Source organism: Prionailurus bengalensis, chromosome D3 (genome assembly GCF_016509475.1).
Source record: "Prionailurus bengalensis isolate Pbe53 chromosome D3, Fcat_Pben_1.1_paternal_pri, whole genome shotgun sequence".
NCBI classification, from domain to species: domain Eukaryota; kingdom Metazoa; phylum Chordata; class Mammalia; order Carnivora; family Felidae; genus Prionailurus; species Prionailurus bengalensis.
Window position 1 is genome coordinate 32,566,999 of NC_057356.1, and position 16,184 is coordinate 32,583,182.

The 16,184-nt window shown below is 42.2% G+C and overlaps 1 protein-coding gene across 2 annotated transcripts in view; it reads left to right on the plus strand.

Annotated features, from left to right (window-relative positions):
• The first annotated feature begins 260 nt into the window (after positions 1-260).
• MPPE1 (metallophosphoesterase 1) overlaps positions 261-16,184 on the plus strand; it is a 55,857-nt gene continuing 39,933 nt past the window's right edge. For both annotated transcript variants that reach the window (XM_043558266.1, XM_043558269.1), the window contains exon 1: positions 261-1,112. The gene's annotated coding sequence lies outside the window, so the exon portion shown is untranslated. The remainder of the gene's footprint in view (positions 1,113-16,184) is intronic.

Sequence of the window (16,184 nt, forward strand, 5' to 3'; positions counted from 1 at the left end):
GGAAATCTGAGACTCGAGTCGAGTCGTATGGGCCCCTGGCCATTAAAGAGGAAGCTTCCGGGCGGCCCAAGGGTGGGCAGAGGGCCATCGTCAGTCCTGGGAAAGGGGAAAGCAAGGAGGCCTAGAGGGCGGCCTTTCCCCGGGAGAGCGTGGAAGGAAGGCGGCGGCGGCCACGCCAAGGAGGAAGAGAGCAGGACAGGGTGGGGACAGCCCCTCCGGGGGCTTCTGGGGGTGGATCCCCGGGGTCTGGGGGTAACCCTTCTGGGTGTCCGGGGACTGTCCTCCCTCCGGGGTCTGGGGGCGGTGCACTCCGGGGTGTGTGGGGACGGTCCTCTCGCTGGCCGGGCTGCAGCGTGGAGGACCCGGCGGGGCGGCGGCCCCGCCCCGCGATGCTTTTTCTTTGGGGATCTCCAGGAGAGCCTTTAAAAATAGCCTGGCTGACGTGTGAAGAGCGGCTTCTATGGCAAGGGACGAGTGCCTGCTCTAGTGCAAGCTTGAGCGAGGATTGAGCGAAGAGGAGAAGGGGCCGAGGCCGCCCGCGGGGAGAAGCGTCAACGCCGCCGCCTGAAGTGGGGCAAAGGTCGCGCGTGGCACCCACCGCCTGCGGCGGCCCAGAGGCTCTGGTTCTTGTGCCGGAAGCATTTTCACTCTCAACATAATAGGGAAAACAGAATTTTCCATAAAAGGATTTTGTTTTTCCCTTGAAGACGGTACACTTACTGGGTCATCTTTGGGCCTCCCCTTTCTTGATAAAGAAACTCAAAACAGTGACCTCTTTCATATATTCTAGTTAGCTCGTGTCAACTGAGGCGTTTGACTCATCAGCATTTCGGTTAGGTTTGAAGCTGATTGTTAGATAACAGATAACTGATTTATGGACACCTGAGTTCAGTCCGGAGCTATGCCACCTCGCGGGTATTGAGTTTCTGGCCTCAGGTTTATCACCTCTTTGGGAGGATGAAACTAGCACCTTGGATGTAATCCATGACACCAATTTGCGTTACATTGTGAAATCCGTCGACGACTTTTCTAAGACTTCAGAGGAGGAAGAGACCCATGCGAATAAAAGAATCGGGGAAACATTCCAAGAAGAGGCCCATCTTCAAGTTTAGGTGAGATTTCAGTAAGTAGTCACTGGGTTACACGGAGTTGAACCTCCTGGAACCTTTTGTTGCCTTTTATAACCGGAAAGTAGGGAAGGCTTTGCCCACACAGGGCTATGTACATCGCCCAGGTGAACGCACTCGAAGTCCCTAGCACCTCAGAAGCTCCCCTTGTGGGAGGGCCCACTGCTCGAGAAATCCCTACCCCCACCCCGAGGTAACCGCTGTCCCAACATTAACACCACGTGTCCATTTTGTTTCCTTTTGAATGTTCACGTATGCCTTCTGTGCCAGCTCTCAGGCTGCCGCCTCTCGGTTCCAGACCCAAGCTCCCGTCGGCCTCGCGCAGCGGGCGAGGCTGCCTCAGCGCCATCCCTCTGTCCCCTGTCCCTTGATACGCCAGACTCCCCTGGAAACCAGCTGCAGGGAACCTGCAGCTCGCAGGAGAGGGGAGGGACTTGCTTCTTCCTGCTGGCTTCCTGTTGGCTCCCTTTCCTGCCAACGTCACCCTAGCAACCTGCTCCCCCCCCCCCCCCCCCCCCCCCCCCCCGCCCCAGTGCCAGCCGCGCTTTCCGGCAGCAGTAATGGAGTCTAGTTTGTAATTTTCGCGGCAGTTAGAGAACCCCTCTGAGCGCCCCCCAAGACACCGGTCCCAGCACCAGACGGTTGGGGAGGGGGCTGCCTCCAAGCTTCTGGATTTCAGAAATTTCAGCTTTTTTCTTCTTGTGCCCCAGTCCTAGGAGGTGGTAGCTACCTCCCTGATACCTGTTTTTGACTTTTAGTCATCTAGTTAATATCTTTATACCTAGTTAACTGTTCTTTATGATACATCCTGTCTATTGGGTTAGCTGGTGTGGTTTCTCTCTCCTTACTGGTTGCTGACTATAGAATCTATTCTGGGTTAATTTGTGCCTGGCTTCTTTCATGCATCATGGGAGTTAGACTCAGCTGGCTTATTACATGCAGCTATAGTTCATGGATTGTCGCTGCTGCTTATCACTCCGTGGACACACCGCCTTTTATTTATCCAAATACTGTTGTCTTATTTTCAGTTTGAGCTATGACATGATGCTGTTGTGAATGTTGTTGTACGTGATTTTCAATGCCTAATTTGCATGCATTTCTGTCTGTGTGTCCCAGCAGTGGAAACGCATGATAGGGCATGCATATGTTCAACTTCAGTAGATCATGTACACGGTTTTCTAGAATGGTTGCACCGGTTACACACCCATCAGCGGCCGTGCAATGAGAATTTCCATGTTGCACATTGTAATGAGTTCTCCGTACCTCAAACTTAAAAATGTTAGCTATTCTGGGGCACCTGAGTGGTTCAATTGGTTAAGCTTTCAGCTCAGGTTTGTGTTCGATCTCACCGTTTTGTGTTCTAGCCCCACATAAGTCTCTGTGCTGACAGTGCAGAGTCTACTTGGGATTCTCTATCTCTCTCCCTCTCTCTCTCCCCCTCCCCTCCTCATATCGTCTCTTTCTCAAAATAAACTTAAAAAAATTTTTTTTAAATTTAGCTCTTCTGGTATATGTGCAGTGGTATCCTAGTGTATATGTCATCTGCATAACAACTTCCCCCCAAATTTGGTGGCTTAAGAAATTCATTATATCACAGTTTTTGTGGATCACCATTTCTTTAGGAGAGACTTAGCAGGGAAGTTCTGCTCAGGGTCTTTTGCTCAGAGTTTGGCTAGAGGCCCCAGTTGCCCTTGGTGTTGGCTTCCCTAAAGCTCCACGGGCAGCCACCTAACATGGCAGCCCGGGGTCCTGTCTGAGTGATCCAAGAGAGGGGGCGAGGGGGAAGCCACACACTTCGATCTGCTTTATTCTCTGTTGGAAACCAGTGTTTACTCCTAGACTGCCCTCAAAGGAACTAGTCCCCATGTCTTGAAGGGAGAAGTAGCAAAGAATTTGTGGACTTTAAAACCCTCATGCACACCATGGTTTTCATTGACAGCTGGTTATTAACAGAATTGAGATTGCCCATTTGAGTATGCTCTTTGGTGAAGTGTCTGTTCAAACCTATTGCTCATTTTTTTCTCTTTATCGTTTTTTATTTTATTTTTATTCATTTATTTATTTTTCTTTATCGTTTTTTTTAAAAATTGATTAGTCGGAGTTCTTTGTCTATTCTGGGCACAAGCTCTTTGTGAGAAGTAGGTGTTGCCAATATCTACTCAGTCATGGGAAATTTCTCCTTTATGCCTTTCAGCGTTTTCAAATTTCTTGCTGTTCGCACATGAGACTTTTGTATTTTAAAATATCTTTAACAAGTAAAAGCTCTAGTGGCAGACCGACAGGGAAGCAGCGCAGAGTTAAAACATCAATGGATGTGAGGGAAGGAAGGCAGTAGGTGCTGGCAGGACAGCTATTCACTGGAAATTAGTCACTGACCTGAACATTCCAAACTCTTGTTTCTTTGGAAACATATGAGGGCAGACATTTAAGAAGACTTAATTAATAAGTTTCTGTTTTCTGTCCCAGATTTTGGAGATGACTCCAAGGATAACATATTATGTTCCCTACCTTCCCAAAAAAGGGTTACCTCATCCCTAGGGATGCAAATGTTTTCAGTTCTACTGTTTGCTTGCTCACAAAAAAAATGCATAGCCCCGAGCTGAAAGTGTGAGCAGGAACACTGTATTTATTTGTAAGAAACTAGCGAAGCAGCAGAATTTCTATGTTGGCTGATCTCAACAATCTCTAATCAACGTCCCCTTTCTCGAGGTTTCCTTCAGAATTGATTTATCTTTAATTTGTTATGGGAAAGCCTTCTCCATTATAAACCCTTCACCAATTAATACAAATATTTTCAGATATCCTAATTCTTGGTACTTTGTTGTCCTTTGGCACTTAATCTAAAACTCTGTCTTGAAAGAATTCTTAAGTTTTCAGAGCCCAAAATGATATGAATGGAACAATATTATTTGTGAGGTCAATGAGTGTTTTTAAACAGTTTAACCTGAGAAATAAAATTAAAAGCCTCCAGATTTTGTCTTCCCTACTTAGTGTCTCTTGGAATCCTGCTGAACGATCTCTTTCCTAACCCAACCCCTTACCTGGTTAGGATCTGCTGTTTGAAACATAACGTGAAGAGGAAACTGATTTTAACACTGTAGGGATCTGGGAAGTCTCATCACAGTAGAGGGCAGCTTGCGCCACCTGCTGGGGACATTAATAGTCCTTGTATCCTCGGCATGAGTCTAATTAGTTCACAACCTGACCACTTTTAGTATTTCTGACTGACGATTATTTGCCTTGAGACCCTTTGTCTTTATGTTTCAGAGAAAAGCAAAATATAACTTACCCTAGAGACAAAATAAATTTAAACCAAAATCTATAGCATTATCCCAGCCAACATCTGCTCCTACCCCAAAGGATGTCCTAAGGAGTGGCTCAGATAATAGGCAGAGCTGAGAAATAGCTAATGTCTTTAGGGTGATCACAGTGGTGTGTGTGTGTGTGTGTGTGTGTGTGTGTGTGTGTGTGTGTTTGCGCATGCGCATGGTCCCACCAAACTGATGTCCTTCCCTCCCTCTCTTCCTTCCTTCCTTTCTTTTTTCATCTTTGTGTTTCTTCTATTTCTTTCCCTCTTTCCTTCCTCTCATTCATTCCCCCTCTTCCTCCTCCTTCTCCATATTCTTTCCCTTTTCATCTCCCTTCCTCTCTTTCTCTCTTTCTCTAATGAACAAAACAATTTTTTGAGAATCTGATATGTATCCAGAACAAAAACTGTGAGTGAAATAGCTCTAGGTATATTCTTTTGTTGGCTAACTTCCCAAGTTTCAGACTCCTGCAGAATTCTGTGCTGTGAGCTGAGGAAACACAAGGAGCCGAATACTCAGTGTTCATGTGGTTCTTGGGTGCTGGGCTCAGAGTACCCCGTCACTAGCCAGTCTGTTGGGGCCTCTGCTCCCTAAAGAGCCAGAAAGAGTGCAGTCAGAGACCTGGGCCTGGAGGTTCCAACTTGGCCCTCATGACTTGTCAGTATCAGTTGTTTCTTTGAGCACTATCTAGCCTGTAGCAGTGTTGAGTCCCCAAACTCTCTACTGTCTGCTGGATTCCTGCCCCCTCACCCTGCCCTTTCCCCCACACCTGTACTCCTCTCTGTCCCCCACCCTTGTACTGGGAGCACCCCTACTCTATGATGGTCTGGACCACCGGTCTTCTCAGCTTGGTCTTCCCTGCTCCTACTCTTGAGCCTTAGCCAGACCCCACCCAACCACCCAAGGATAGACTTCATTAGCTCTGTGCTCCTCAAGGAAGAGTTTAACAATGAATTGACTCTCCATGAATACCAGACCCACTGCTTTCTTTGCTTAGTTACAACTGGTTGCTATTCCAAACTCAATCTAGCTGATCCAACGGTGAGTACCTTAAATCCTTATTTTCTTCCTGATGTGATGGCAGTTTCCATACTGATGACTCTAGTAGGTTTTACTTGCAGGGATTTAAGAAAATTACTTTATCTAATCTGAATTGGAAACCCAGTGAACTAATTTCATAATCTCTGGGCCTGTTTCTGTATCAGAATGGGTTAGAATGCATCATAGGAGGTGATGAGTCTTAGGGTCACAAGTAAGACTTACTGTACTTTGTGCTCTCAGAGCAGTCTAAAAGTTACATTACTTTTTCTTTTTACTGTTATTGAATATAGGGGGAGAGTGATTGTGTCTACTCTTGACAGGTGTTTGAGATAATTCATATTTGAACATATCTACGTGAGAATAGAAAGTAGTCTCCTTTGTCTTCTATTTCTTTTGTAAAGTTATGAAAATAATTTTAAAACTGTGTTGACTATTACGTCTTCAGAGAAAATTGGTCAGATTTCTTTGAAGGTCTGTCCTAGCTTTTGAAATGATACCTACTATCGTGTGAGGCAAAGCAGGCAGTTTTGATCCTTTCTTACGCGAAGGTATAGATGGCAGCAGAGCAGAAGTCCATCACGGTTGATTTAAACAATTATAAATAATTACCAGAGCAAATGAAATAAGCTAAAGTTTTAAAAGTGTCACAACACAATCAAGTACTTTCTTATGGACTGGTGAGGGCAATAGTCAAGAAACCATAAAGAATCTTGGAGGTTTTCAAATTATCTACTGGGATTTCTTTGTTGACATATTCAATAATATACATTGAAGTGAAAGCTGGGTAGCATTTTAGTGAAAAGTCAGAAGTCCCAGCCCTCACTCTGACTGGCTAGTGACCTTGGATATGTTACTTAACCTTTCTAAGTTTTAGTTTCCACGATTGTAAAAAAAAAAAAAAGTGATAATAATAGGGTTCATCTCATGGGATTATGGGTCTCACTTAATTGTCTTAAACGAGTTATTAGTGTTTAGTATGGGGCAAGGTGTATAGTAAGTGCTCAATAAATGTCACTTAATGAAGCAAATTAGTTTCACATTCCTTTCGGTAACACGTTACTGTGGGAGTCAGCCTCCTGATATTCATGCCCTTGTAGAGTCCTCACCCATATTGTACCAGAGTTAGTCTGTGTGACCAATAGAACATGGCAGAAGTCAGTGTGTTACTTCTGTGATCGGGCTATAAAAGGCTATGGCTTTCACCATCTTGGGCTCGCCTCATTTTGGGGGAGACATTCAGGTTGCTGACAGTTTGGCTACTGGCAAGGAACTGGGGTATTTGGCCAATAGCCAGGGGGAACTGGACGCTGCCATCAAATATGTGAGTGAGCTTGGAAATGGATTCTCTAGCCCCCGATGATGGCAGCCCCAGCTGGTGGCTTAACGGCAACCTCATGAGAGACCCTTGCCCCAGATCCCCAGAGCCTAAAATAGTGGTGCATGTCACAGCTGATGATGTCTTAGATTTCAAGAAATATTCTCATTTGTCTAAATCACATCAAAGTCACATGGTCAATTTCCCCCCCACCCCCTGAACCATACTTCTTAAACTGCCACAATCTTCATTTTTAGAAAAAAATTAGTGTATATCTAAAATGGAGATGCCTAGGCACATTTGCCATCTGGAGGGATTTTGGCAATTACTGACCAACTGTGAAACCAACTTATCATTGTGCGATTTTTTACATCGGAGGTGTTGCAAGGGATGTTGATTATGGTGAAGAGGAGGTGATGGCTTAGAAACCTGTAAAAGTGTTCTGGGAAGGCATGGAGAAAAAGGCTGCTAATTATGGGTCCACAGGATAAAGCCTGGGTATACAGGGACTTTATCCTGTGGCTCATCAGTCTCATCCACAAGTCACTGGTAGGTTGGCCACTGATATCATGGGATAGAATGAAGCCTGCGGGCAGGGTGTCTCTCTCTCTCTGTGCTCCCTCCCCACATCCCACATCCACATCAGCTAGTGTTGGACATAGTGTGAGGTGAGGTGAGGTGAGGGAGGGAGGAAGGAGGTAAGGAATATAAATGAGGTGCTTCCAAATTTTTCCATGGTAACAAGAAGGTAGTTTGTCAGCAGGGAAAATTTGGATCCCTGGAATTAGACTTTTAGGTGTTTGTTTAAAACTAATGCAGATCACCAACATGCTCATAACGCGTTTACTAGTTCATCAGAAAACCCACGTACTAATTGTAGGGTATGATCCAACAGAACTGTCACGAGCTCCATATTTGTTACATAATTATTATTTCTGCTTTGACAATGCCCTGCAGTCTCTCCCCTCTCTATTTTCTCTCCATCACCCTTGTGTAGTGCTTTGGCTTCAGCCTTTTGGCTGACCCTCCATCCAAGCACCATAATGTTGGCACATCAAGGTTCCTAAAGCACTACCGTTTAGTGCTTGCAAACTGCAATAGATGCTGTGGTTAGTGGAATGACGCCCCTTCCTCCGCCAAAGATGTTCACATTCTTATCCCTAGACTCTGTGTATATGTGACCTTACATGGCAAAAGGGAATTACAGTTGTAGATGCAATTAAAGTTGCTGTGGTAAGATAAGAAAGATATTTGGTCTCTGTCCCCACTTCCTGAAACAGTGCTCCTACAACTCTTAGAATTCCTAAGTGAGGAGGTGTTCCAAGGAGGTGACTCTTGCTACCCCAGATAGCATCAGGATAAGAGCCAGTTGCCAGAAAAGTCAAGAGTTGATTAGAATCTTGGAATTTTCAGCCTCATCTCCCCAACCTCTGGGGAGGAGGGGAGGACTAGAGATTGAGATTGTTGCCAAAGGCCACAATCATGCTTACATAGTAAAACTTCATAAAAATCTAAGGAGATTCTAAGTTGGCAAACACATCCATGTGCTGGGAGGGTGGCACATCTCATCTCCACAGGGATAGAGGCTCCTGCACTCAGGGTACTTCTGGTTCTTGCCTTATGTGCCTCTTTATTTGGCTGTCTTTGTATCCTTTAAAATTTAATAGCAAGGATAGCAGTTTCCTGAGTTCTTGGAGTCATTGTGTATGTGGGGTTGTATTGTGGGAATCCCTGACTTAAAATTTTTTTTAGTGTTTATTCATTTTTGACAGAGAAAGAGCACACAAGTGGGGAAGGGGCAGAGAGACACAGAATCTGAAGCAGGCTTCAGGCTCTGAACTGTCATCTCAGAACCAGAAGTGGGGCTTGAACCCATGAACCATGAGATCATGACCCGAGCTGAAGTTGGATTCTTAACTGACTGAGCCACCCAGGCACCCTGGAGGAACCTCTAACTTTGTAGCCAAGTCGAAGAGAAGTGAGGCTAACCTGGACACCCGATACTTGCAACTGGTATCTGAAATGAGGGCAGTCTTGTGGGACCAATCTTTAAACCTGTGGAGTCTGATGCTAACTATGGATAGTTAGTGTCAGAATTGAATTGAGTTGTAAGACACTCAGTTGGTGTTAGAAAATTGGAGCAGTAGCATTTGGAAAGATGCTACATGTTTGGTGTTAGGAGGAAAAAAGATCCTCAGTTTTTGATCAGTTGACCTTGAAAAGGGGAAATTATCCTGGATTATCCATGTGAGCCCATAAAATCACATAAAATCCCTAAAAGTAGAAGAGGGAGGTGGAAGAGGAAGTCAGAATAGTGTCATGGGAAAAGGATTAGATCCATCATTGATGGCTTTGAAGATGGAAGAAGTGACCATGAGCCAAAGAATATGGATGGCTTCTCAATGCTATAAAAGGCAAGGAAATGGATTCTCCCCTAGAGCCTCCAGAAAACTCAGTCTTGCCAACATCTTGATTTTAGCCCAATGAGACTCATGTAGGACTTATAACCTACAGAAGTGTAATATAATAAGTCTGTGCTTTTCAAGCCACTGTATTTGTTGATAATTTGTTGCAGCAGTAATAGGAAACTAATACAGATACCTTTTCAATCTTGGTCTTATGTTACATTAGACAATACCCTACTTCCTCTATCTTATCCAAAGTCTACCTACCTTAATGCTTAAATTTCTTTTTGTCTTTCTTTCCAGAGTTAACATTTCTTGAGCATGTATTTACAATTGATGTTCATTATCCTTGGATCCTATATTTCTGAATTTGCCTACTTCCTAAAATTTATCTGTCACCCCCAAGATCATTCACAGATACATGCAAGTGACAAAAAAGGTAAATTTCCCAATATGTGTATTTCCAGTTGAGGTCACACAAGACCCTCTCTGTGGCCTTGTTTCAGCTCTCACGCCGTGAAGAAGAATCCTTTCGGAGTCTATTTAGTGGCCTGTGTTTTGCATCTTTGTGCTTTTTGTTGGCTGTCTTGTTTACAACAGGCCCCAGGTGTAATGCTGAAGTGTGGTCCAGTGTTCCTAAGCTTAGCACGAAGGTGTGATATGCCTTATAGAGAAAGTGCTTGTGTTAGATAAGCTTCATTTCGGACATGCCGAGGGTGCTGTAGGCTGTGCCCTAAAGGATAATCAATCAACAACATGTATTAAAGAAGGTGTCTTTAAACAGAAACACACATCACACAAGGTTCTGCCTTGATTTGCTAATGAAAATGTTGTGACCAGTGGCGTGCAGGAACCTAACCTAACATTTCCTTTAAGAACAATGGCTCAGTATTCACTAATTCAGTGAATGCCTCGAAGAAAGAGAAATTATTGCATTCACTCATACAAGCTAACACATTTTTTAAAAGCAGTCTCTACCCCCAATGTGGGGCTCAAACCTACCACCCCAAGATCAAGAGTCTGATGCTCTACTGATTGAGCCAGCCAGGTGCCCCAGACTGACACATCGCTGATACGTAAAAACTACTTAATAACTGCTGATTGATTCTGGGGGGAAAGGCAGAGCGGATCATTTTTTTTTGTGATGAAGTTATGTGGTGTGTTTTGTGGTTTGTTTGGCATATAGTGATTTTTATTTGTTGTATACAAATATCTTCCCATGCCTGGCTTAACTAAGGCTAAGAATGAAGTGCTCACAAACATGTCACTGTTCCCTAATAACTTTTTGGTTTATGTAGGATGTATTTGTGTGAATAAAACTAGAACGTGTCTATATTAAAAGATCAAGGGCTCAACCTTCTCATTTTGGGTGGGGAGAATATTTCCTCTCATTTAGCTCAATAATTGTCAGCTTTTTATTTTTAGTATTATTATTATTTAAAATGTTTGTGTGTGTGTGTGTGTGTGTGAGAGAGAGAGAGAGAGAGAGAGAGCAGGGGAGGAGGAGAGAGAGAGGGGGACAGAGGATCTAAAGTAGGCTCTGCACTGACAGCAGAGAGCCTGACCTAGGGCATGACCCCATGAACCACAAGATCATAACCTGAGCTAAAATGGGATGCTCAACCAACTGAGCCACTGGCCATAAAGCCAATTTTCAGTTTTTTAATCATATAACCTTAAAGGGATTTTGAAAAACTGTACCCCTCACCCACATTAAATAGTCTTCAAATAATTTCTTTATAAGTTTAAATAGTTGCTAATCTGATGCAATTGTCAACACATTTAAATGAAACTGTTACATCTGTCTTTTAAATATGTCCAAGGAAATATAAGTGTCATTGTGATTTATACCCACCTATATACATTTAAAAAAATGAACACGCTTATTTATTTATTTATAAATTTTATTTATTTACTTTTTAATTTTTCCTTTTATTTTAATTTTTTTAATTTACATCCAAATTAGTTAGCATACAGTGCAACAATGATTTCAGGAGTAGATTTCTTTTTTTTTTTTAATTTTTTAAAATGTTTTATCTATTTTTGAGACAGAGAGAGACAGAGCATGAACGGGCGAAGGTCAGAGAGACAGGGAGACACAGAATCTGAAGCAGGCTCCATGCTCTGAGCTGTCAGCACAGAGCCTGAGGCGGGGCTTGAACTCACGGACCATGAGATCATGACCTGAGCCGAAATCAGACGTTTAACCAACTGAGCCACCCAGGCACCCCCAGGAGTAGATTTCTTAGTGCCCCATACCCCATACCCATTCCCCCTCCCACAACCCCTCCCATAACCCTCAGTTTGTTCTCCATATTTATGAGTCTCTTATGTTTTGTCCCCTTCCCTGTTTTTATATCATTTTTGTTTCCCTTTCCTTATGTTCATCTGTTTTGTCTTTTAAAGTCCTCATATGAATGAAGTCATATGATATTTGTCTTTCTCTGAGTCACTAGTTTCACTTAGCATAATACCCTCCAGTTCCATCCATGTAGTTGCAAATGGCAAGATTTCATTCTTTTTGATTTCCGTGTAATACTCCAGTGTGTGTGTGTGTGTGTGTGTGTGTGTGTGTGTGTGTGTGTGTGGTATATATCCCACATCTTCTTTATCCATTCATCCATCGATGGACATTTGGGCTCCTTTGCATACTTTGGCTATTGTTGATAGTGCTGCTATAAACATTGGGGTGCATGTGCCCCTTTGAAACAGCACACCTGTATCCCTTGGACAAATATATAATAGTGCAATTGCTGGGTCGTAGGGTAGTTCTATTTTCAATTTTTTGAGGAACCTCCATACTGTTTTCCAGAGTGGCTGCACCAGTTTGCATTCCCACGAGCAGTGCAAAAGAGATCCTCTTTCTCCGCATCCTCACCAACATCTGTTGTTAATGCTAGCCATTCTGACAGGTATGAGGTGGTATCTCATTGTGGTTTTGATTTGTATTTGCCTGATGATGAGTGATGTGGAGCATTTTTTCATGTGTCGGTTGGCCATCTGGATGTCTTCTTTGGAGAAGTGTCTATTCATGCCTTTTGCCCATTTCTTCACTGGATCATTTGTTTTTTGGGTGTTGAGTTTGATAAGTTCTTTATAGATTTTGGATACTAACTCTTTATCTGATATGTTGTTTGCAAACATCTTCTCCCATTCTGTTGGTTGCCTTTTAGTTTTGCTGATTGTTTCCTTTGGTGTGCAGAAGCTTTTAATTTTGATGAGGTCCCAGTAGTTCATTTTGCTTCTGTTATCTCTTTTTTTTAATGTTTATTTATTTTTGACACAGAGAAAGAGAGCCAGAGCCAGAGTGGGGGAGGGGCAGAGAGAGAGGGAGACCCAGAATCTGAAACAGGCTCCAGGCTCCGAGCTGTCAGCACAGAGCCCAACATGGGGCTTGAACTCATGGACAGAGAGATTGTGACCTGAGCCAAAGTCAGACGCTCGACCGACTGAGCCACCCAGGAGCCCCTAACATGCTCTTTTTAAAGTCAGAAATCTTACATTTTCTTCTCATCTTGAAATAACATTTCTATTACATACACTTGTTTTTGAAAGTCTTTTATTGATTTATACATGAAGATATGTATATAAATGAAAATTCAATCTTTAGAAAGTCTCCTCTAACCAATAGGCTTTAGGTGTTTAATCATCTCTTTCCAGTAATCCAGAGTGAGGTTGATGAGAAATGGTTTGTATCTTTAAGGAGAATGCATTTTTCTTGGGAAGGCAAGACTCACATGTAGAAAACAGTAAGATGACTATTGAGCAGTGCTTGCAGAGTTGATGCATGGACTTTTAGGAAGAGGGCGGCCACCAGGAGTTGGAGTACCTGGGCCACCAAGCTGGAGTTGCTTGGGTACAGAAAGGACATTTTCAAATCTGTATCAGGATAAGTTGCTTTTTTTTTTTTCTGAGTGAAATATCCAAGTCCATCTTAATAATTAATTCAAGATGAATTATTTTAAGATGGCCCAATTAAATTCTGTTTAAGGCATTGTGCTAATTTCTGGGGATACAGCAGTGAATAAAGGATTTAAAATACTCCTACAGCCTGTTCTTTTTCCTAGTGGTGACACTGGGGACAAGAATATCCCTAGAAAGATCATCACTAAAGGGGGAACAGGCAGAGAAAAATGACAGGAACAGCAAACAGTATAAGAAGCTAATATTTAAAAAAATAAAAAGGTAATTACTTACTGGAATTAGTAATATATTTTTCTTCTGATTCATTTACCATAGTTGAAAATGCATTCTCTTTTCTTCTGAAACTGGCTGGGTCTACATATGAAAAGTAACTGAACTATGACATGATCTATAAACTAATTAAATTGTTTCAATTACTCTGGATTGCCACAGGGATTGGCAATGATTAACACAGTATCAAAGGCTAGTTTATGTGTCATAATGCAATCTGAGGTCTCTTTCGTATGAAACCCAAGATTTATTTTTATTTATTTATTTTTATTTTTTATTTTTTTCCAATATATGAAATTTATTGTCAAATTGGTAAAACCCAAGATTTAAAGCTTTTTAAAAACGTTTTTCTTTCTTTCTTTCTTTCTTTCTTTCTTTCTTTCTTTCTTTCTTTCTTTCTTTCTTTCTTTCTTTCTTTCTTTCAGAGAGAGAGAGAGAGAGTGAAAGCGAGCCCAATGTGGGGCTCCATCTCATGAACTGTGAGATCATGGCCTGGGCCAAAATCAAGAGTTGGATGCTTAACCGACTGAGCCGCCCAGGTGCCCCATCTAACATTTTATATCTAGTAAAGGGTTTAATCCTCACAACAATATTATGAAGTAGATATTGGTATCATTCCCACTTTACATATCCAGAACAAGGGATTAAGGAACTTGTCCAAGACCACACAGTTAATGAGCGGTAGAGTTGGGCCTTAGGTCCAGGAGGTTAGTCCCACAGTTGAAATGCCTAATTACTGCACTAAACATAAGGTTGCATAGAGTCATGGCGACATATCCGGTTATATCCAGTTCCAAGTCATCGGATGGCACCCGTTCCAGGCCATTTCAAGAACTTTGTAAGCTCCAGGCTTGTTTCAAATTAAAAATCCCATTGCATTATATTAAACATTAAAATGCTTCCACACCCATGTTAAAAACTATATATGTATTTGTGTTGTTGCTGTAATACATTTGGAAGGATTTCAAAAAGAGCACTTTTGCTTTTGAAATTACTTAATCTTGAATAATATTCAGTCTATACTTGACCGATTTCTTGACAATCTCTGGGCACACTCACGGATTTGATCAAAGCAAGAAAAAATGTTTTTATGAGCAATAACGTTTTTATGAAAACTCAAGTTTCCAATGAATAAATTGGATACATTTTATAGTGTTAATGAAACACATTAACTCCAATTTCACAGTTTTCCTTTCTGTATTTTAGAATTAAAAGTTATTATAAAATAAAACCCAGGCACAGGAAACCACACAGACCGAATGTGTGAGCTATGAATTATTATAAAGCAAACACTCTTGAAACCACCACTCAGGTCAAGAAGTGCAACTTTTCCAGACACCCCAGAACCCCCTACCCAGTTGCTGTTCTCAGTCACATCACTCTGCCCCCCAAAATAACCATTATCTTGACTTTCATAATAATCACTTCCCTGTGCGTCTTTGTAGTTTTACTACCCACATAGACAATGTAGTTTGGTCTTGTCCATTTTTTATAGGTCTTTTGAGCTTCTTTTAATTTATTTTTAAGTTATTTTGTTTTTATTTATTTATTTTTGAGAGAGAGAGAGAGATAGAGAGAATCCCAAGCAGGCTCTTTGCTGTCAGCACAGATCTTACCACTGTGAGATCATCCCCTGGGCTGAAACCAAGAGTTGGACGCTTAACTGACTAAGCCACCCAGGTGGGTTTTTTTTTGTTTGTTTGTTTTTTGGGTTTTTTTTGGTGTTTATTTAAATTCCAGTGAGTTAACACAGTGCAATATTAGTTTCAGGTTTACAGTTTCGTGATTCAACACTTATATATGACCCCTGGTTTTCGTCATAGTTTCTTTTAATTTAAAAGCTCCATTTGCGGGGCATTTGGGTGGCTCAGTCGGTTGAGCATCTGACTTTGGCTCAGGTCATGATTTCACGGTTCGTGGGTTCAAGCCCCACTTTGGTCTCTGTGCTGACAGCTCAGAGCCTGTAGCCTGCTTTGGATTCTGTGTCCCCCTCTCTCTCTGCCCCTCCCCGCTCATGCTCTGTCTCTGTCTCTGTCTCTCTCTCAAAAGTGAATAAAGATTAAAAAAAATTTTTTTTCAAGCTCCATCTGCCATCCTCTCCTTTCCTTACAATCTATTTGTTGAAGGCCCATAGAGTTTGTCCTGTAGAATTTCCCACAGCCTGGATTTTGCTGGTAGCACACTCACACCCAGTTTAACATGTTCCTCTTTCCTCAGTAGGCCATGCACGTTGTCACCTTGATCGGAAGCTTGATCAGCTTCTTCCCCTTGGCAAGAACAGAAGATGGTGTGTTCTTTTCTCAGGCAGAAGAGACCTAATGCCTGATATGTAATGCTAGAACTTGTCACTGCTCAGTGATATTAATTCAACAGGAGTTACAAAGTAGACATAATCTAATTATATCCTGTCTTTTTCATCTATTCACTTGGAGTACTTCCATAAAACATTTCGAGATCAACTCTTTACTAACCCAGTGTACAGTTCATATAAGAAAACCAGGGTACATTATAATTCTTTCTCTTTATTTGTTTGCTGTGTTGATTATATTTTCATGGTGCAGTTCAAAAATTAGTTTCTTATTTTATTATCTATTTTAAAAAATGTTTATTTACTTTGAAAGAGCTTGAGTGGGGGAGGGGCAGAGAGAGAGGGAGACAGAGAGACAGAGAGACAGAGAGACAGAGAGAATCCTAAGCAGACTCCTCTGTCAGCATGGAGCCCAATATGGGGCTCAAATTCACAAACCTGGAGATCATGACCTGAGCCTAAATCAAGACTCACATGCTTAACTGA